Source organism: Pelobates fuscus, chromosome 10 (genome assembly GCF_036172605.1).
Source record: "Pelobates fuscus isolate aPelFus1 chromosome 10, aPelFus1.pri, whole genome shotgun sequence".
Classification (NCBI taxonomy): Eukaryota; Metazoa; Chordata; class Amphibia; order Anura; family Pelobatidae; genus Pelobates; species Pelobates fuscus.
In genome coordinates this window covers 44,018,632-44,040,770 of record NC_086326.1, presented here as the reverse complement: position 1 = coordinate 44,040,770, position 22,139 = coordinate 44,018,632, and positions in this window count along the sequence as shown.

Genomic DNA, 22,139 nt, shown 5'->3' with positions numbered 1-22,139 from the left:
ATATTTTATCACTGCAATAGTCTTAGCCTGAATTTCAGTGAATCAATTTCTTTATATAAATAAATAAATAAATACCTTTTAAAAGCTTTCTCATGAACATTGAGTATATTTACCCGATTATCGTGCAGTAATACACACAAATTCAATTTTCTTCATTTTTGCCATTCCCCTATACCGTGACATGCTACAGTAGGCAAAATATAGTAATGGGAAAAAATATGAGAATTTTTTTTTCATTCATCTGCAGGAAACAAATTAATTAATAATTAATAAATGGGCATCCAGAAACTGAGTCTCATTACTTAAATTGACAAGGAAAGCAGTGATATTACGCAATAGTAAAAATAACTGTATTATTTTTAGGCAAACTGCTGTATGAGACACTCCATGCATTTCATAAGGTGCTTTGTTAATCCACTAATTGAGAACAGTATCCTACATTCCACATATGGGAGAAACCAATAAGTGTTTTTTTTCAGCACTCAATTTAGTTTCCCAGTTGTTCCTGGAGAATTTAGAATAAATTATACATTTTAGACAAAATTTGGGGAAAAATTCTCAAATTCAAACCTTTCTACAGATCAGCTAATTTGGCCTGGTTTTACAATTTCCTTATCAGTTCTCCCAAATGCCTCTCTTAGTTAAAAACCAAAAAATGTGCAATTAAACTATTCCATATGATTTCTATATTGGGGTTATTTGCCTAAATCTGAATAGTCATAACAGGGTTATACATGAAACTTGAAATGAAAAATTAAAATAGTGACGTAAACCTTAATTGTAAGACTGTTTTGAAAATAGTGGATTTGGAAAATCTTCAGATAAGCTATAGTCACAGCGAGGCTCTTATATTCCTCTTAATATGCAAAAAAAAAACAAAAAAAAACGGGGAATAACCCATAAAGTAAAATTCTAATTTTTTGTCAAAACTAGCCAGATTAGAAAAAAACCTCCAAGTTATTCACAGTCATATTAGTAGTAAAAGCCAGAGTGTTGCTAGTGGGAGACTAAGGTAGTTCCAGCCCTGTATGTTGGGGTTCTTTGACCCACAAGCTACGTAGAGCCTAGAATTGTTAGTTCTCTGCTACTCTCAATGCCTTGTCTGCTCTGTGAGTTTCGACTGGATGAGTTTCACAGAGAAGGCCAAACAGGGAGAGCAGCAATATACAGCTAAAAATTCAATTCTCTGGGCTTCTTGTGGGACCTACGAGATTCGTGGCACATTTGGGCAGCACAGTTTAAAGACACACTTTATAAGGGTCCTCCCCCTCCTTTATCACTGAGTACTGTCTACACCATTGATAGGCAACCTTCGGCACTCCAGATGTTGTGGACTACATCCCCCATAATGCTATCACACCCATATTGCTGGCAAAGCATCATGGGAGGTGTAGTCTAAAACCTCTGGAGTGCTGAAGGTTGCCTATGGCTGGTCTACACTATCGAACTGGAGACAGGGCGGGCTGCATGAAATATTTTACTGGTCTCTGCTGACCAACTTACACCCAACATCAGTACCAGAATCCATATTTTCTTTTAGTGAGTGTGTGCCTCTGTGCCTGTGCATCTCTGTTCCTGTGTGTATTTGTATGTGCCTATGTATGTGTGTTTGCAGGTGCCTGTCTGTGAATGTGTGTGTTGGTATCAGTGCTTGTCTGTTAGTGTGAGTGTGTGTGTGTATCTGCTAGTGAGTGTGTATCTGTTAGTGAGTGTGAGTGTGTCTGTTTGTGTGTGTGTGTTTCTGTTAGCTAGTGTATGCGTATCTGTCAGTGAATGTGTGTGTGTATTTAGAAGGCGGTACGGGGGAAGGGTTGGGTGGGGGTGGCGCGGGCGGGAGGGGGGCGCCTGAGTTTTGTCCTGCCTGGGGGGAGCAGAACAAAACCAGGATACACCACTGTCTGTAAGTGTTACAGTGTGTGTTTGTGCATCTATGGCTATATGTATACATCAGTGAATGTGTACATCTGTAAGTATCTGTGAGCGTGTGTCTATGTATGTATGTACGTATCCATGTGTGTCTTTATGTATGTATTCGTGAGTGTGTCTAAATATGAATCTATAAGTGTGTGATGGGGCATATCTTGCAGGGGTTAAGGGGTGAATTTTGGGAAGAAACTAAGGGTGGAGTTTGGTATTGGTCTCCAAGTTTCGGTCTGAATCCCTGGGTATAATCTGACTCTAGCAATGTCCCTAAAGAAAACTACAAAATTTAAGCTGATTTGCTGAATGGCTGAATTGAAGGAGTTTTCAAACTTAGCTACTTTTAGGATTCATTTTGCAATGTGGTTTTTGATTCATTACAACTCAGTGTTCAATTAAAAAAAAAACCTTAAATAATGTAGTTTCAGTCTTTTACTGTGTACTTTGATGGCACGTGTAATTTCTGTGAGATTCTAATTATCACTTAATTTATAAAGTATCCAAACACTCTGCATTGTTGCACAATGTGTAAATAAATATAAAACCACTGATGACAAACATATTCAGACATCAGTCATTAAGAAGTGACGAGGTCTTACTCAGTCTGACGCAGGTCAGTTTGATACAATGGTGCCCCACAAATCATCACGTATCCTTTGGGAAGCAAAAGGCCACATGTCATGGCAACATAATGATTCATTATGTATCGTTGGATGAAACTAACCTGCCTCAGCGTTTATTAATAATTCCTAAAAATTAAGGTTGGCACCAATAGCCATCATGACAATATGATGCTTTAAATGGTTAAAATAGTTACCCAAAAAATAGGAATTTCTTTTGATATTGTACTGTTACAAAATAGCTATTGTAGTAAATATTTTATCTTTCACTTAGGGAATGAAGTCACTTCTCAGGTTAGCAGATCCAACTACAGGCTACTCACTATGGTGAACTTAATTAATGCACACTAAATATAAACCAAAGGAATGATGACTACGTGATTTAGTTATTAACCGCTCATTCCATTCCAACAGAATGGATGAGAGACAGAATGAATGTATTATTACCCCATTACCGAGGGCACACGGATTCAGAGATCTTCTCTAAACTCCTTTTCTAAACATGGACCTTAATGGCCTTCATGAAAGCAAAACTGCTAACGTTTCCTGGAGAAATTAGATTTTCCCAGCATTCCACATGTAAACAAGTAAAATATTTAAATTCAAAGATAATAGGCAAATTGTTATTGGAATAGTACTTGTATGATAGCCAAAACATCTTTACATTCTGCTTCTGCTATTGTACATACGTTTTTGCAGTTTGAATGTTAATAATTCAGACTTTCGAGAATACCATAAAATTGGTTTTAATTCTCTAGTTAATTATGCAAATAAAAATTGACTACCGCAGGAAGTGGTACTTAGATATTTCACTAATATTTCATATTTAAGTTTTATTAAATCAAGTCAATATATTGTAACATATAAAAATAAATTGTAATATATATATATATCGTATATAAGGCAAAGGGGCTTGAAATATTCCAGCAGCTAAGGCAGGTTATTGAAATAAGTCTTCAATATTTTCAGCATTGTATGTGAGTTATATTAACATGGAATAAGAAATAATTCATAATATTACCCTGAAACCAGGAAATTAACCATGAAAATATAATAAATTGTACTTCATATGACATTACTATTTTTATTACAATTCAGAAAGATGGAATTGGTTTTCAATTATATAATTCTGAGATCATAAAAAAAAAAGGGCCCAATACTGCCAAGCAGGATTCGGGCCTGGTCTGCGATGCTGAGGCCTGCCATTATGTGATGAATATTCTACTCTTTATTTAGTCTGGCTGGAGGGGCCATCATCTGCTTGACCAGCAGGCTTTACCTCCCCGGCCCAAGTTCTACTTAACAGAAACTGAAAGGGGAAAATAATGTATAGGGGAGTGTTAAATTATTAATTTCATAGCCGAGATATTGATTCTTCCTGTGTGAAAATGACAAATGGAGAGCACCAGTCACTGATTCCTATTAAAGCGATGATGAGAATTGCAGGATTCTAGATGGCTAAAGGTTTTGGTTTAGGTATTTTTTATAGCTAAACATCCATCACGATCTAACAAGCAAATGATGAAAAATCTCACCCCACCAACAATTCTTTCTCCGTGACTTTTATTTGCAATCCACAAAATCAAAAAAATAATAAATACAGAATGACACACTTTGATTTTCTTTTCACCCCTTGTGTGCGTTTTCCCATTTTTTTTTCTTCCATGCAAAATAAAAAAGTAAAAAAAAAAAAAAAAAAAAAGGCTGTGTTTCCAAAATAGGGGGGGATAAAAAGAAGCTAAAACATGTTTAGAAATAGAATTTACAATCTTTTACAATGTCTTGAAATGCAATATAGGTTTGAGGAACACCTTAGCGTTAAAATTATATTTATTTTATGTTTGAATGTTTCTTACTGTGTTTAGATTACTTGTGGACCGCTACTTGTTTAAAAAAAAAAAAAAGTTTTAAAAAAAATCATAAAACTTACCTGAAATCGCGAGGTCGGTCTCCTCAGAGCAGCCTCTATGCCTCCAATGAAGTCATAAGTAGGGACGCACGTGTTACAATTGTTGCACTGCACCTATTAAATGCTTCTTAGAGAGAAGCACTTAATCCAGTGCTTCTCTATGAGAAGTATTGGATGTGTACGCCATTATCACGCTATAGACACGGCTTAGGAGAAATGGAAGCTTTTGCATTTCTCAGAAATAGCAATGTTTTATATAGATAGAATAAATGGGCCAACATCTATGTACCAAAATCACTGCATTCAGATGTGGTTTTGGTTCCCATCGCATCTCTTTAGTAGGTATTTACAGAAAATAATGAGAAAAATAGAAGTAAGGGCTGTGCCAATTCTTGCCAATAACAAAATATAAAGAGCTGTGAAAATCACAACATAAAATAAGTAAAAATCACAACACATAAAATAAGTAAAAATCCAAATATCAGTAAAAAAAAAAGTCCAATAAAAAGGATCTTACTCAGATCAAATATAGAATAAAGTGCTTAAACAGGAGTAATATCCTCAGTGTCTTTATCCGGATCAATCCACTCATATGAAAGACAAAAAACAGATAAAAAGAACCAATAGTGCAATATGAACGGTCCAATATGTATATAGCTGAAATAAATGGGAATAAACTCACATTTAGTAGAGCTATAGCTAGCTCTAGTGTGAAGGGCGTACAGGGGATATGTTGTGGGTTTCTTCTGTCTAAGGGATGGTCCACACTCAGGAAAAAGGATAAAAAGAGACAACTAATAGTGCTCACTGAATAAAAACTACAGTAAATAGCTAAAATAGTACTCACAAGCAAAGAGCAGGCTAACTAATCCTTGGTAACAGCCCTGGTGGTATGATCCCCACCTCGGATTTCTAAAAAGATAGTTGGCACAAGGGAAATGACCAAAAAATCTTTATTACAAAACACAATTAAAAATCCACAAATTCGTTTCACCTCAGGGCTTTATCAAAATATTGTTCATTTACAGAAAATAGTTATACATGAAAAGGGGGACTTACAGACATTGCTAAGGGGGCTTTGGCCCAAATGGGACATCTTTAGCCTTGGTTTTCTACAGTTCGATGGCTCGGGTAGAAGGTTATCAAACATTTTTTGGCACTTTAATTTTCCATGGGCAACTAATTTGGCACTTTAATTTTGCATTATTCAACTAATCTTCAAATCAGCATTCTTTTATAATATTGTATTGTGTATAGTGTATTATCAAATGATTAATGAAAAGGGACACTATAAGCTTAAAGGACCACAATAGGCTTAAGCTTAAAGCTTAAAGGACCACAATAGGCACCAGACCACTTCAGTTCAATGAAGTGGTCTGGGTGCCAGGTCCATCTAGGGTTAACCCTGCAGCTGGAAACATAGCATTTGCAGAGAAACTGCTATGTTTACATTAGGGTTAATCCAGCCTCTAGTGGCTGTCTCATTGACAGCCACTAGAGGCGCTTCCGCGCTTCTCACTGTTATTTTCACAGTGAGAAGACGCCAGCGTCCATAGGAAAGCATTGAGAATGCTTTCCTACGGACTGACTGCGCGCGCGGCTCTTGCCACGCATGCGCATTCGGCGGCAGAGGGAGGAGAGTCCCTAGCGCAGAGGGAGCCCGGCGCTGGAGAAAGGTAAGCCTTTAGCCCCTTCCTCCCCCTAGAGCCCGGCAGGAGGGGGGCCATGAGGGTGGGGGGAACCTATTAACACTATAGTGCCAGGAAAACGAGTTTGTTTTCTTGGCACTATAGTGGACCTTTAATAAATTAGTTTTGGTGTACAAATCCTACCCTGCAGTCTAACTGAATAATTTTCTGCCAGATACGAGTTAAATCACATTGGTTAATCTGCCCTAGTCACACTTGCCCTGGATTTGCATTTGCCCGGTATGCCCGGTGGCCAGTCCGGGCCTGATTCTGTTGTAAAACTAGGTTTAGCTTGCTGCTGTATTGCTGCTGGTACTTGAAACAACTTTGAGTGGGAGATAGGAGATTGCTAGTTTTGGGTTCTACTGTGAGTGTAAGGCCAGGTTACTAATATACAGTTTTTAGAAGTATTTTGTTGTTAACTGGAGAAAAACTATTGTTTTTGGAGGGGGGAGTAAGGTGTGCAGTAAAAGAGAAAAAAGGTTGCCTCTTGTCTAGCTTGAGACATTGATTCTAGTCTGAGATAAGGTGTCCTGGTATAGTTAGCTCCTGCAAGGGACACTTGAAACAACTTTGAATAACAACATTACATCAGTAAATCCACCAAGCACCAACCAATTTTGCAACAAAAACACCTGTTTTTGCAGAATAAAATTGTGTTTACACAATAAGCAATCTTTCATATACACAATTTATTGTAATGGGAAAAACAAACCCACAATCATCAATGAGATATACAGTTGTAATCAAAATTATTTAATCTCCATTGAAAATCAAGTTTATTGTCAAACTTTACAGACTTTCAGCTGTACTAAACAAATCAAACAAAAGCAATTGAAAGAGCTTAACAACAAATGCTTGAAGTGGTCTCCCCAAAGTCAGTTGAAAATGCAACTTATGATGACTTTTCCAGTCCCGAAATTATTCAGTCCCTTTATGGCAAGAATCTTTATTATTTAATAGAGCACCCTTTTGCTGTAATGACCTGCTGCAAATGAGATGCATAGCCAGACACCAGCTTCTGGTAGCATCCCTGAGGAATCTTAGCCCATTGCCCATGAACAATGGCCTCCAGTTCACTAATATTTTTGGGTTTGGGTGCTGCAACCACCTTCTTCAAATCCCACCAGAGATTTTCTATGGGGTTCAAGTTGGGTGGCTGTGACGGCCACTGTAGAATTTTCCAGGACTTTTTCTGCAACCAAGCCTTGGTGGAATTTGATTTATGCTTGGGATCATTGTCTTGTTGGATGGTCCAATGACGCCCAAGCTTCAGCTTCCTCACAGGCGGCATGATGTTTTCTTCCAGGATTTCCTGATAATTCAATGAATCCAACTTGCCTTCCACATGCTGCAGGTTTCCAGTGCCAGAGGATGCAAAGCAGCCCCAGAGAATCACCAAGCCACCACAATGCTTAAGAGTAGGCAGAGTGTTCTTTTGAGAGTATGGTTCATTCTTCTTTCTCCGGACATGCCGCTGATCCATTGGGCCAAAATTTCCAGTTTTGATTCATCGCTCCTTAGAACAAAATCCCCAAACTTCTGTAGCTTATATATATGATTTTGAGCATATTGGAGCAGACTTTTCTTGTGCTTTTGGGTCAGTAACGGTGTACGTCTTGGAGTTTAGGCATGGAAACATTCAGCTATTAGTACTAGCATTACTGTGCACATCGAAACCTCAGTGCCACTAAGGAGTGGCCACTTAGAGGTGTCCCTAGGGGCAATGTAAACACTGCCTTTTCTCTGAAAAGGCAGTATTTGCATGAAAATGCCTGAAGGCAATGATTATACTCACCAGAACAACTACATTAAGCTGTAGTTGTTCTGGTGACTAAAGTGTCCCTTTAAAGAACAGGAAGGGTCTGCAAGGAGCACAAAGGTAAAGAAGGAGAAGGAGCACAAAGGAACAGAAAGGGGCAGCTAGGAGCTGGAAGGGGCAGAAGAAGCACAAATGTAAAGTAGGAGAAGGAGCAGAAAGGGACAGAAATGAGCAGGAATGGTCTGCAAGGAGCAGAAAGGGGCAGCAATTTGCACAAAGGTAAAGTAGCATGAAATAATCAAAAGGAGCACAATGGTAAAGTAGGAGAAGGGGCAGCAAGGAGCAGAAAGGGGTAGCAAGGAGCACAAAGGTAAAGGAGCAGAAATAATAAGAAGGAGCACAAAAGTAAAGTAGGAGAAGGAGCAGAAAGGAGAAGGAAAAGCAATAAGCAGGAAGGGTCAGCAAGGAGCAGAAAGGGGCAGCAAGGAGCAGGAAGGGACAGAAGGAGCACAAAGGTAAAGGAGCAGAAATAATTAGAAGGAGCACAAAGGTAACATAGGAGAAGGGGCAGAAAGGAAGAGAAATGGCCAGCAGGGAGCAGAAAGGGGCAGCAAGCAGCAGGAGGGGTCAGCAATGAGCAGGAAGGGTTTGCAAGGAGCAATAAGGGTCTGCAATGAACAGGAAGGGACAGAAGGAGCACAAAGGTAAAGGTTGAGAAATAAACCAGAAGTTGCACAAAGGTAAAGTAGGAGAAGGGTCAGCAATGAACAGAAAGGGGCAACAAGGAACAGGAAGGGTCAGCAAGGAGCAGGAAGGGACAGAACGAGCACAAAGGTAAAGGAGCAAGAAGGGTCAGCAAGGAGCAGAAAGGGACAGAAGAAGCACAAAGGTAAAATAGGAGAAGGTGCAGAAAGGGTCACCAAGAAGCTGGAAGGAGCACAAAGGTAAAGTAGGAGAAAGAGCAGAAAGGAACAAAAATGAGCAGGAAGTGTCTGCAATTAGCAGGAAGGGTCAGCAAGGATCAGCAAGGGTCAGAAAGAGAAAGGAGCAGAAGGGCGCAAAAGAAGCTTACAGGTAAAGGAGCAGAAGGAGCCAAGGAGAAGAGAAGACAGTGTCAGAAAAAAGAAGACTGTGTCAAATGAAGGAGTAGAAAAGAAGATTGGAACAGGAAGGACAAGAGAAGTGATCACTCCACTTCATTCTAGACACCACATCACAAGACATTGGTCCCTGGGCCTGGCATCAAAACTATGGACCTTCTCATCTCCCCAGGTAAAAAAAATATCAGTGTTAATGTGCTCACTTTTATTTACTGAGTGTCAAGAAGCAGAGTGCCGCTGGTAGAGGTGCCGCAGATTGGTCAGCTGGCACTATAAGCCAATCACTAGATCCCCAGTCATAAAAAAGTAAAACATTTTTATGAACCGGGAACTAGCGATTGGCTTAGAGCGTCAGCTGACCACTCTAGTCAATCAGCGGCACCCATGCCTGACAACAACTGCACTTCCTGACACGACTTGGAGATCTGGAGCTGGAGGAAGCCTTTGGGTTTAAACCATGTGAGAGCGGTTTAACCCCTTAAAGAAAAGAGAGTGCCCAGGGGCCTCCTGGCATCATAGCATTTTCATTTAGATGAAGTTGTTATGGTAACCAGAATGTTCCTTTAATTTGCTTAATACAAAAATACAAACATGTATTCCTGAGACCATAGTTGTGAAAACTCTATTTACGTACCTTTCCCTCAACCCCCCCCCCCCCCCAATGAGTGTCCTGTTTTTTTATTTCCAAAATCTGGTCACCCTGGCCTTATGTGATAATGACTATGCCCCTACCCTTTATGACACTGTCATTACAATTATGCCACCCCTCCCCCCCCCCGGTAAAATTCCTGCGGACACCCATGAGTGTAACTACTGTTCCTTAAACTTTCAACTTGCAAACTATGCTTCCAACAGTGTCTCTAGGAACATTCAATGCCTTCACTATCTTTTTGTAAAAGGTGATGATCGACATATTTCTAATATGCAATCAAGTGTGACACTCAACAAACCCCTGGCCCAGGGGTTCTCAACCCAGTCCTCAGGACTCCCTACCAGTCCAGGATTTGGGGATTACCTGGGTGTGTCTAAGGTGTTTAGAAAAAGGGAAAAAAAACACCTTGGACTCTAAGGTATTATTTTTTTCTTTTTCTAAACACCTTAGACACACCCAGGTAATCCCTAAACCTGTCATGCCTTAACTATGGTATCCTCTTACTTCCTGGTTCCACGGAGCCTAGCCACACCCCTTTATGACACGGTCTCCTTATTTAATCCGACCGCACCAGCTGATCGACGCTGGATTATTGAACTACGTTCCGTACTCACGAACCGGCTACAACATCGTTGTGAAAGCCCTCTGTTACCGGACCGGACTGGAAGACTTCAAGTTCCCTTCACCTCTCCTCATCCACGACTAAAGCTGAACTCTCTCCATTCAGGATAACCGCCTCTGAGGAGATCTCGGGAACCAGTGTTCTATGTGCCGGAAGCTAAGTAAAACCTCTGTGATAAGCGTTGCATCACAAAGCTGTTATTTCCTGTCTCTAAAGTCCTTCGATAAAACAAACCCGTTACAGCTAACTTCAACTCATACTTTATATCAGTTAGCTGCATCTGTCTTGCTTCAGTTAAAGCCTATGGAACAGCTATTGTAACTTCTTATCACCTAAATCATTAACACTACTAAGAGACTCTTTCTGATTCAGTGTCTGCTAATTACTACCGTTTACTACTTAAAGCTACAGTGCCTGTAATTGTGGACTTCAGTTATCGTTTACTACTTAAAGCTACAGTGCCTGTAATTGTGGACTTCAGTTATCGTTTACTACTTAAAGCTACAGTGCCTATAATTGTGGACTTCAGTTATCGTTTACTACTTAAAGCTACAGTGCCTATAATTGTGGACTTCAGTTATCATTTACTACTTAAAGCTACAGTGCCTATAATTGTGGACTTCAGTTATCGTTTACTACTTAAAGCTACAGTGCCTGTAATTGTGGACTTCAGTTATCGTTTACTAATTAAAGCTACAGTACCTGTAAATTGGAATTAAAGTCAATACCTTTTACTTTTTATAATAAATATTCAAACTATAAGAAATCTGCAGTTGTGTTCCTTCATAACAAATGTTTAGACGTGACAAAACCCTGGACTGGTAGGGGGTCCTTGAGGACAAGGTTGAGAACCCCTGCCCTAGCCAGTTCAGGTATTTCAAGTGTTCCAGCTCAAGCACACCTGATGCAACTAATTAAGCCCCTCTTAGTTGCATCAGATGTGCTTGAGACAACACCTGTTTTGCATATTTGTGCTGTCATGAGGGATTCTATTCAGGGGATTAAATAATTTTAGACTGGAGAAGTTATTATTAGGTGCGTTTTCAGTTGAATTTGGAGAAACCACTATGAATGGGATATGAATTACAACGCTATGAATCACAAAAGGAAATTGAGGGAGGAGCCATGACATTACCACCATCAGTAGTAGTGTCATGGCTCCTCTGCCATAAGGACTGCTGAAACCACCACAACCACTGCATCCGCCACAGTTAGTAGTATTCAGGCTTAGGATAGTGATTTTTGCATCATGTCTGTTATGTCGGAATTACCACCCAGGAGGTAGTTGTTATTTCCTTTACCTTTTCGTGCTTCTACTGGCACTGCAGCTCTTTTTACCATTGCAAGTTAAAGTGTTTTAAACTCATTGTGGTCCACATCAAGAAAAACTAATAGAGAACGCAGCAGAGTGTACTTTGTGGGGGTCATCAGAGCTACTCTTTAGCGAGGACTTAGCGCAGAGTACCAAAGTAGTGTCACAGTGCTCTATGCATAGTCTTAGTCCCCTTCGCATATCATGAGCATATGTATAAATGTGTTCGCACTATGCTTTCTGGGGACATTTTTCTGAACTTCACAAAATCAGACACCCCGAAACCAACTGAGGACGGCACGACAGGAGCCCAAAATTTGGACCTTCCTGCCAAAGTTGAGACAGTGTGTTTTGACAAGCATAAACAGACATAACAAACATAAAGCAGAGAATCTTAAACAAAAGATAATACTTATTGTAACACAAACTAATGTTTCTATCTATATGTGCATCTATTTTGGACATTTCTAGATTAGCAATATGACAAAATGTTCACGTGGAGTCTGAAAGGGGCACTTCACCCCTGTGTTCATCATAAATACAAACATAAATATATAATTGAGAGATCAATTTTCCAGTTGCAGGGTCTCAAGTGCCTGTTCAATCCTCAAAGATGCAGGTTTTATTCCCGATAGGGTCAACTTAGACTTTTATTATTTGATAAACTCGTTCATCCTTTGATAAACAAAGAATTGGGCAATAATCAAGTAACATGCTAAATTTTAAAGGTAGTGTAAGTTAATGCAGACTAGATGGGCCAAATGGTTCTTATCTGCCGTCACATTCTATGTTTCTATGTTTCTATGTTTGAATAATTAATATAAAAAAATAATTAATTCAATTAATAACAATTATTAATAAATTACCTTTTTATTTTTTTAATCGCTCACAAATCTCCCAGGGTATTCTGGGAGAAACACATACATATACGAGTAGTCCCTGTCTGTGGACTCATATCTTGGACTCTGTTCTAGACTTTCTTCCAGGTTTTCTTGCATACAACCTATAATTAACAAAGATTGTTTTGTGATGGCGTGAATTCACATGCACTTAAAAACATGCACACTTGCACACACTGACGCATTTGCATAGGCATTTGCGCACTTTTCTTCTCACAACCATAACACGTTTATTTGCTGAATGGGTGCTTTTAAGGAACCAATAATTTTATTATATGAAGAGCTTCAACGAACTCGTTGATAAGAAAATAAATTTGTAGATGGTCTTTTTAAACCAGCTATGATTTTAGGTCCTTCGGAGTATAGTATCCCAGTATGGCGTCCAGAGGTTCCAATATATTGGTTTTAACATCATCTTTTAAAGCCTTTAGGCAGCTAAGGCTTTTCTCAAGACAGAGGTTATCTAAACGTATTATATGGTGTGCAGTCTAGTCAGGTAAGAGCTGGTGAACGCAGTGAGATGAGACTCTTCAACTCTGCCTGAAAACATCTCCCTTTAGCAAAAATCAAGCATTAAAAGAGCCACAGACAGCGTTTATACAATGTGACAAGTGCAGAAGCAGTGATATAACCTACCATCTATCTTCCAGTTACCACCGCCCCCTCCCTGCGCCCTGTCCTATTTTATATAGTGCCACAATCCCAGCAGCCATCCTGTATCTGGGCACTACTAGATTTCTTACAGCTTATGACATCTTTTATTGTGGAAACGTGTTTTCTGTCCAGCTGCAATAAACACACACACACAAAATAAAATAATAAAAATAAAATAAAGTGAAGGACAGCACAAAAAGGGAACACGTATTAGCGATTTATGTAAAAAGGTGCACAGTTACAACAAATAGTGCTCCTTTAGCTTTGATGTCAACATTTTGATTCTCTAAAAATGAAAAAGTAAGCATTTTATATAAAACGTGTTTTTAAAATCTTTTTAAACATGCAAAGACAACTAAATGATAAAACAATGAACAGGCGGAATGCCCCATTGTAAAGCGCTCGAGAATTTGTTGGCGCTATATAAATATAATAATAATAATGCACACTTGTTTAGAGGGAATAATCGAATAGGGAAAAGGACATTAAAAGAGACAAATAAGGGAGCAGATAAATATAATTATTTCAACACACGTTGGACCTGGGATATAACGGGGTTCTATACTGGAGTTCACTCACGCTTTCCTCATTAGAAAGTACACAACGTGGCTCAGCCAATGAGAGATCCGTGTGAGCTGAGCTGCTGTCGTAAGTCCACCCTGCAGACAATCAATGTCCTCTTTTTATCGGTGGAGTAATTTAAAGCCAAGCTCAGAAGACATGGGGCAGACAATAGGAGGACAGTAATTGGATGTCAGGCAGACTAAAGTCAAAAGCTCTGCTCATACTGATCTCTTATTGGCTGAGCTCAGAGTCAGGTAAACAATAAAGTGAGCTTGTGTGACCACGTAGAACCTATTTTACACAGGTGCCCCAGAAGCTTGGATTTCCAGGCCTCACTCACCATTTCAAACCAGTAGCCTACCTAATATCCTTTGGGATCTTAAAACTTCTCTGTCTGAGCTGAAACGCACATACCCTGAATATGTGCAATCAGCAAGCTATCTTGTGAAAATAGGGAGCATGACTAAGGCAACGAAGTTATTTTGCAGAAAGCTAACAACCTTTTTGTTTTAGAAAATATAAAATAAATGAAAGCAAGAATAATATTCAAAAACCTATGAAATACATGTAAGTTGTGTTGGTATGGGGAGCGCATACTGAGTGTCCCTTAAATGTCACTATATGGAGATAAGGGTCATTGGTCCTATATGGGAGATCATATTGTAAGCTAGAGAACTTGAAACCCAACTGAACTATCATCCCCACTTCATTCCATACTCCACATGATGGATTAGAAGATTGTAAGACATTACATTCCCTACTTGATCAAGCTATCCTTCCCTTTGATCACACAGGCTATTTATCAGACTCCACAGCAGTGCATAGGCCAAAAGATTTTAAGATGTTGTCTGATGTCTAGGCGATCTGGGGCAAAATTCTTGAATGCGCAAGGTTTGTTTTGGTTGATAAAATCCCCCTCCCTGCTCCTTCTGTAATGCCTTGAGCTCCAGCATGGCATTCTCAAGTTGATTTGTCTATTCCAACTGAATGTCTAGTGTTTTTGGCAGAAAGGCTTAGCTCAATTAAATAATTAGACAATCTGCTAGGTACACGTCTCTTAGTACGTATCATTGTACGCAATAAACTGAAAGACCAGCAATGTAGACTCACAGAAGAGCTTTCCCATTTTGTGTTTGGAGAAGTCCTGCTCCATTTAGCAGGTCGTATACATGGATCTGTGTCAACGATAAACATCTGGCTTGGTCGCAGGTAGCTGTCAGTATGTCCCCAAACTTGAGTGTGAACAAATATTCCAATCTTCCATTTCAGCAGGATCTCTCACTTTTACGGTGCCATGCCTAATATTAAAATTAACAGGAATGTGCATGTACAGATGTCAGCAACACTGTCAGTGATCTCCTAGTGCCCGAGGACTGTGAAATGAGGTTGACCTCCATTTGGTTGGCTGCCTGGAGAGTTGTGATGTTAAGTTTACTAGCCAAGTTTTACTTGGTGATTGTCACTTTTCCACATAATACCCTGAAGTCATGTAACAGAATTCCTCCTCACCTCTTCCAACCTTGGGTCAGGAATCATCTTGTTCAACCTGAGCATTTGCAGTGCCCAAACTTGTATTCTGGCTGAGTTTGCAGGGTAAACTGGCCTACTAAGTTTTATGACAGTTAGGGACCGGGATAACACAGACCAGATAAAGGTTGAATAGTATGATTCATAGGTAGCCAAAACTCACAGCTATCTCTCTCGAAAAGGCATGGCAGACTAGGCAACAAAGTCCGGTCTTGTGATTAATTACTGGCACTGGCTAGAAAGATTTGGACAGGTTTCATGTGAGCCACACTATCATAGTCTTTTTGACCTCTATGAATGAACAGTAGATGTGATTATTTAGGGAACATTTGCTGAAAGTTAAAGTAACACTCTATCGTTAGGAATACAAACATATATTCCTAACACTATAGTATTCTACTAACTTTTTTATTGTCTCCAACCGCCATGCATTAGAATTCAGAAAATCCCAGCCAATCCATTGCTAGCCTATATCAAATTCCCAATCAGCATCTCAATCAGCATCAATGCATCTCTTTGCATTGATAGAGAATGAGCATGGAGATGCTAAATGATGGTCCAGCAATCTTTGCAGGACCAATTCTAGGTTGTTCCTCCAGTGACTGTCAGAGTAACAGCCATTAGAAGTGGCATTAGGCAGCAGTGTAAACACTAACCTTTCTCAGAAAAGGCAGCCTTTACATTGCTCAGCCTGCAGGGACAAGCTCTTTGCCAGAACATCTACATTAAACTGTAGATATAGGAGATTTCACACTCTACATCCATCCTGTATGGAATTTGGCGTCACCCCCTCCTGATTGGCAATATTTCAATTATGCTGAATTAATATAAGCAAAACAATTTGATTTATTTATTTTAGATTGTTTTTAAATATTTAGGGAAAGTTTAAGGTAGAATATCTTTGATAGAAAAAAACTGGAATTGTTTGCTCACCCAGCCAGAGCATGCATTTCTCCGTAGTGGTGCCGTAAATACCAAAATATATGCATAATACAGTTAAAGAACAGCCTACACACAAAAACAAAAATACAGTTTTAAATCTTACAAGGCTACTTAAAACCACCCATATTAGAAAACAAATAATGGGATTCAGATCCCCGACATGGCCATATTGTGTTAGGCCCACCACTACGTACCCTAACATCGGTGGTCCTACAGTAATGTTACATGAGAGATGAACATGCTAACTTGCAATACCACTTACAGCTTCAACTGCTTCCAGAGACTCTCCTCAATTTATGCCTTTTATGCCCAATAGGAATCTGGTCTGGATTTAACATCTGGGTGCCCCTTTGGAGGTAACCACAGATAAGCATAAATTAAGGAGTTTTTGGAAGCAGGTTAGCATGTAAACCTCACATTTTAAAATTAGTGTAGGACCCACTGATATTGGGGTAATGTGAAGTAGTGGTGGGCTTAACACGATATGGCCATATGGTGGAACTGAATCCCCAGATTTGTTTGCAAAGATAGGTGATTTTAAGTAGCCTCATTAAATGTAAAACTGTATTTTTGTTTTTGTGTGCATTGTTCCTTTAACTGTTCTAAGATCATCTTTGATAAAAACATTATTTTAGGGGCACATTATGGATTTTTTAAAGCTTTTTTTTTTTTAGGGGTACATTATACACACAGCACTGCTATTTTGATGAAGGGTAATGTGTACACCCTTGTTCAGTGATTGGAAAGGGAAGGGATACCTCCTGGCCATAAGGGCATTGCCCCTAGCTTAAGGGTACCTCAAGGGGAGGCACAAAGATATATTAGCATATGGCCTCTTCTTTAACCTGAAACTTCTAAGCTAGATGCTCAGAGAATGGGGAACATAAGGAATTATGTTGGGCATGGCTAAATGACTTTTTTATTGTCCAAACCCAACCTATTCATGCAGAGCAGTGTAAGTCAGCACATCCAGTGTATTTGCATCTGACTTTTCTTTAATGTATCAGGCTTGAATATTTTTATTTAAATTGACTATTTCTTTGTGAATAAAATCCAAAGGCAGTAATGATCTCTTATGTATTTTTAACCCTTTCAGTTGGGCGAACTACACTTTGATCCTCACTCTGACACTAATGGGATTACTAGCCATATGAATAAATAATTTAACCAAAGATAATTAACTCAAAAAAGTAAACACACATAATATTAAAAGGTTGTTGTTCTTTTTTCTTCTGCCTCAAGACAGATGTTCATTTTTTCCTGAAAATATTCTGCGGGTTTGTGAGTGTGACCATGTTTGACAGAGCTCTGTCTGTCTGGAAGTCCTTTGTCATTGTACCTGATGATGTGTTGGTGGGGATCGGAGGGCTGTTCCGGAGCTGTCAGGCTAAGATATAGATATGGACCAGATTACAAATTGCAGAGAGAGAGGGAGAGAGAGAAGCCATCAATAAGGCAATTTCTAATGTCATAACAGCTGTGCTTTTTTGCAAACCACCTTTCAAAAATTTCCTTCTGAAAATGCTACAGCAGACCATTAGGGCTGGATTGTGAATTTAATGGATCTCGTACAAATAATATTCCACCGGAATGGAAAAGGTTGAAGCCACTGAAGACAGATGAAGCCATAAACACGTATAATTGAGAATCAAAGACCGATAAATTTTAAACTGCTATTCATTTCGCCTTTTAGATGATGATCTATGAGTTGAAGCTGCCGGGAAAATGGAGGAGATTACTCGGGGAAAATTATAACAATAAATTTTCCAAACATACACCTTGATTATGCTTCGATTTTTTGGAGGCTAGGATTGCTGAGGAGCAAGCTGGCTAAATGGCCCCATAAAGCAAAGAGTGTAGTGTGTGCAGGGAAAAAGGCAGTGCCTGCAGGGGAGATTCTCTCTGGGAAGCTGGAGTGTAATTTATAGCAGCATACAAGGCAGTCAGATCAGGCCCTCATATCCCATCAAAAGGAGCGCAATTCATCAAACTCTAGTTAACAGCTTGAAACGCATAAACCGGACCTGCTAATAGCTTTCCAATTTATTAGATTGATAGACTAATGTGTTCCCGGGGGAGGAATTAAAGAAATCACCCTTACCCAGATTCAATGTCTGTCCTCCCCCTTGTTTTACCCACGCACCCCTCCTTCTTAGAATGGGACAAGTTCAGAGTGCAGTGTGTATGGGGCATGGAGAAGACAACCCCCCCAACCATTGTTTGAGGACTCTGTAGCTATTTCCCTAGTGTTAAAGGCCTCTACCCTGAGCATTACACAGAACATGTAAATAATAATAAATGTCCTTAAAGGAACACTCCATGCTGCCTACATTGTACCCATACTTCTTAATGGATGTATGCAGATAATTAAATTGTTATACACAAGCCCATAAAAGAATGTAATAAAAATAAAACACTCACATTTGAAAATATTGCATATGCTGCAAATCAACAAACTTGGCCATTTTCAGTGTTTTCTGCCCAGACCACGAAGTGTCTTAGCCAATCAGAATGCTGATGTAGCATTCTTAAGCAGTGCGTTGTACGCAACAGCAAGCAAGTTGTAGACCATTTTGTTACCTTTCTTGACTTGCAAGTCAACAGACGAACTAGAACGCAAATCCTCATATCACATCATATACAGGTGCATTAATGCAGAAAAAAAGAAATTATTGCAAGTTGGGAGGGAGGCCTGAAGGTGTAGAAATGGTAGGTATATAGAGAAAAAATAAGAATTAAATATTGTAATAAAAACACTCCCAAAACATAACTAACTGTAAAGCGTGCTTGGATTGTCTCCTTAATTTCCTTAGTGAACTTAGTAGTTACCTGAAGCTCTCAATAAATAATAACAGCTTACAGAGCCACCATAAATGTGCAGGCTATGAATGAAACATCTTTCAGATGATGAAAAAATCGAACGTTAAACTTTAAAGCTCAAAAACAATGTATTTAATTTGCTCAATAATACATTTTATACCCAATACTTTCCTATCAGAAAACAGAATGCTGTAAAGATCATGACTAGTCACACTACTTGAGTATTTAAAGTACCGGGCAGGCCCTCTTCTCAGCACTCCATCCTGACTAATACCGAGGGGTTGCAGCCTCGTTCCCTGGAGGAGCACTATTCTTGTTAAATATCAGATTGTTGCTTTGACATGCAGATGTCTGATGTAAAATAAAAAAAAATAAAAAAAGACACGAGTACCCTGCTACCCCCCAGCCACCTGTAGAGATCCATGGCAATAGAACCCTACATCTGGGGCTTCAGCTCCCATTGCCTACGCCTAGCAACACGTCTGGCAATAGGTGATGCATTTTGTGCCCCTTTCAGCTTAGAGGTAATTGCTGCTCTTCTAAAACCCATCACCCTTCAACATCTATAATACAAGGCCAAAAGTATGCAAGTACCAAGTTGTCAAACATCTCTTTGCAAAGTAATGGGCTTAAATAATGAGTTTGTCCCCTTTGGCTGCTATAATAACCCCCTATATTATGAGAAAGCTTTTTTTCACTGGGTGTTGGATCATTTCAATCAAATGGACATTCTAAGTACCATAGTCAATACAGGTATCTGTGGTGGCTTTGGGACAAAGAGACTGTCCTTTATTGGACAGCAGTGTAAATTGTATTTTCTAGATAATGCCAACTCTAGCGCCTGTCAATCATATGGCCACTAGAGGTTGCTCCTGGTGTGATCCAGCAAAGATTGCAGGACCATGTTCAGCATCTTCAAGCTGTGCATGGTGAAACAGATTGCTCCCCGTAAAGATGCATTGAGTTAATGGCACAACGAGAAAAATGGGCTTATTCTGAAACATGAAAAACAGAGCCACCGAGTTAGTACTATACAATTAGGCAAGTAGTGCCCCCCTGGCATCTGAATAATAACCTAGAATTGACAATTGGAATATTAAATGCTAATGTATGCATTCACTACAGGAAATGCATGTTCATTGCTTCAAATGCAATCTTGTGCAAGCTGCCACTTCAGTTAATGCTAGGCATAGTACATTATAGCAGTTATAGAACAAAACCAAAAATATATACAAATATCAACCACCTTTTACTGAAACACAAGTGGAGTGAAGTGAGCAGAGTTATTACTCTCCTATACAATGATATATGTAGAACCTCCTGATTCATTCCAATCTTTTACATTCATCAATTTAAAGGGAATCTACAGATATAAAAAAAATACAAAAAATACAAAAATACGTGTAGGGTGGTGCTATATTAACACCAAGAAATTCTGTATTTGGATTGTATTCACAAAATTGGTTCATTCAAGACACATCTACCAAATTTGCAGATAATGGACATCACGTTCTTGCAACTTGGAGTGAAAAGACACACAAAAATGGAGAAAAAAAAGCAAAAGTATGTAATGTATAAAATCACAAAAACTTAGCAGGTAAAGTTACTGGAAGAATACCTCCAGGCTTCCATCCTTCCTATCCCAAAAGAAGGCAAAGATTCGACCAAAACTGCTAGTTATAGACTTATCTCCTTGATAAACCAAGATGTCAAAATCTACTCGAAGAATTTATCAAATAGATTAAAAGAAATAATACCATCTTTAATTCATGGCGATCAGGCGTGGTTCGTTAAGCATAGAGGTGCAGCGGATAATATCTGCAGAGTCCTTAACCTAATCCATAGAATTAACTCTAAAAAACACAAGGCAACCTTTTTGGCACTGCATGCCGAAAAGGCTTTTGATAGATTTATCTGGCAATTTATGGATTTGGTTTTACAACAATTTGGACTTATTGGTAATTTTAGAGATAGTATTATGATACTATACACAAACCCATTAGCAAGGGTTATTTGTCCTGCCATGGAGTCAAAATACTATAACATCAAAAATGGCACAAGACAGGGTTGCCCTTTGGCTCGCTTGTTATATATACTGGCTATGTAGCCTCTAGTTGCTCTTATCCGACAAAAGGGGGAAGTGCAGGGTATTAGGGTTGGTCATACCAAACATAACATCATTTTATTCGTGGATGATTCCCTCCTGACTTTAACGAACCCCCTAGAAACTATCCCGGTTGTAATGAACGTTATCTCTGAGTACAGAGAATTTTCACACCTTAAATTAAATCCTACTAAGACCCACATCTTGACATTCGGTTTATCCTCAGTAGGTAGGGCTCATCTTAAAGCTAGATATAAGTTCAACTGGGAGCGGAAATCAAAAGAATATCTAGGAGTGAAGATTCCAGGTTCCCTTGATGAAATGATTGAGTGTAACTATCTAAGTCTATGGGGAAAATGTAAGACTTCTCTTATAAAGTGGAATAAAATCAAATTATCTTGGATAGGGAGAATGGAATCTACTAGAACTTATTTATTGCCAAATCTGTCTTATCTGTTTAGAACAATCCCAATAAGAGTCAGTAATAAAATCTTGAGCTCTTTCCAATCCATTATTTCAAAATGTATTTGGTCATACAAAAAACCTAGAATCTCACACAGAATTCTTAAAAAATCAAGAAGGAATGGTGGCTTGGGATTCCCAGATATCTTTGCAATACATGAAGCCTGTATGTTAGCCCATTTTTTAGCTTGGGATACAAGCAAACATAGCAACAATTTATGGAAGGAAATGGAAGCTCAGGAGTTTAAAATGTTCTACTTTAGGATTATTTTTGGATAGAGTGGAAATGCCCACTGGAAAAAATTACGGTTAACTCAATTATTAGAGTGACTTTTAATATGATTAAAAATATAAGAAAATTAACTGATCAAATCAATGTTATAGCAGTATCGGTTCCTATAGAAATATTATAAATAAATGCGAGAGAAATGGATTTGAAGACATGGAAGAGCTGTGGGATCAACCAGGTATCAAACATTTATCTTAATGGTAAACTCATGTCATTCCACCAATAACAATGTAATTATTAATTGGATCCTTGAGAAGTTTTTACGTACCTGAGAGTTAAGAACTATCTAACCA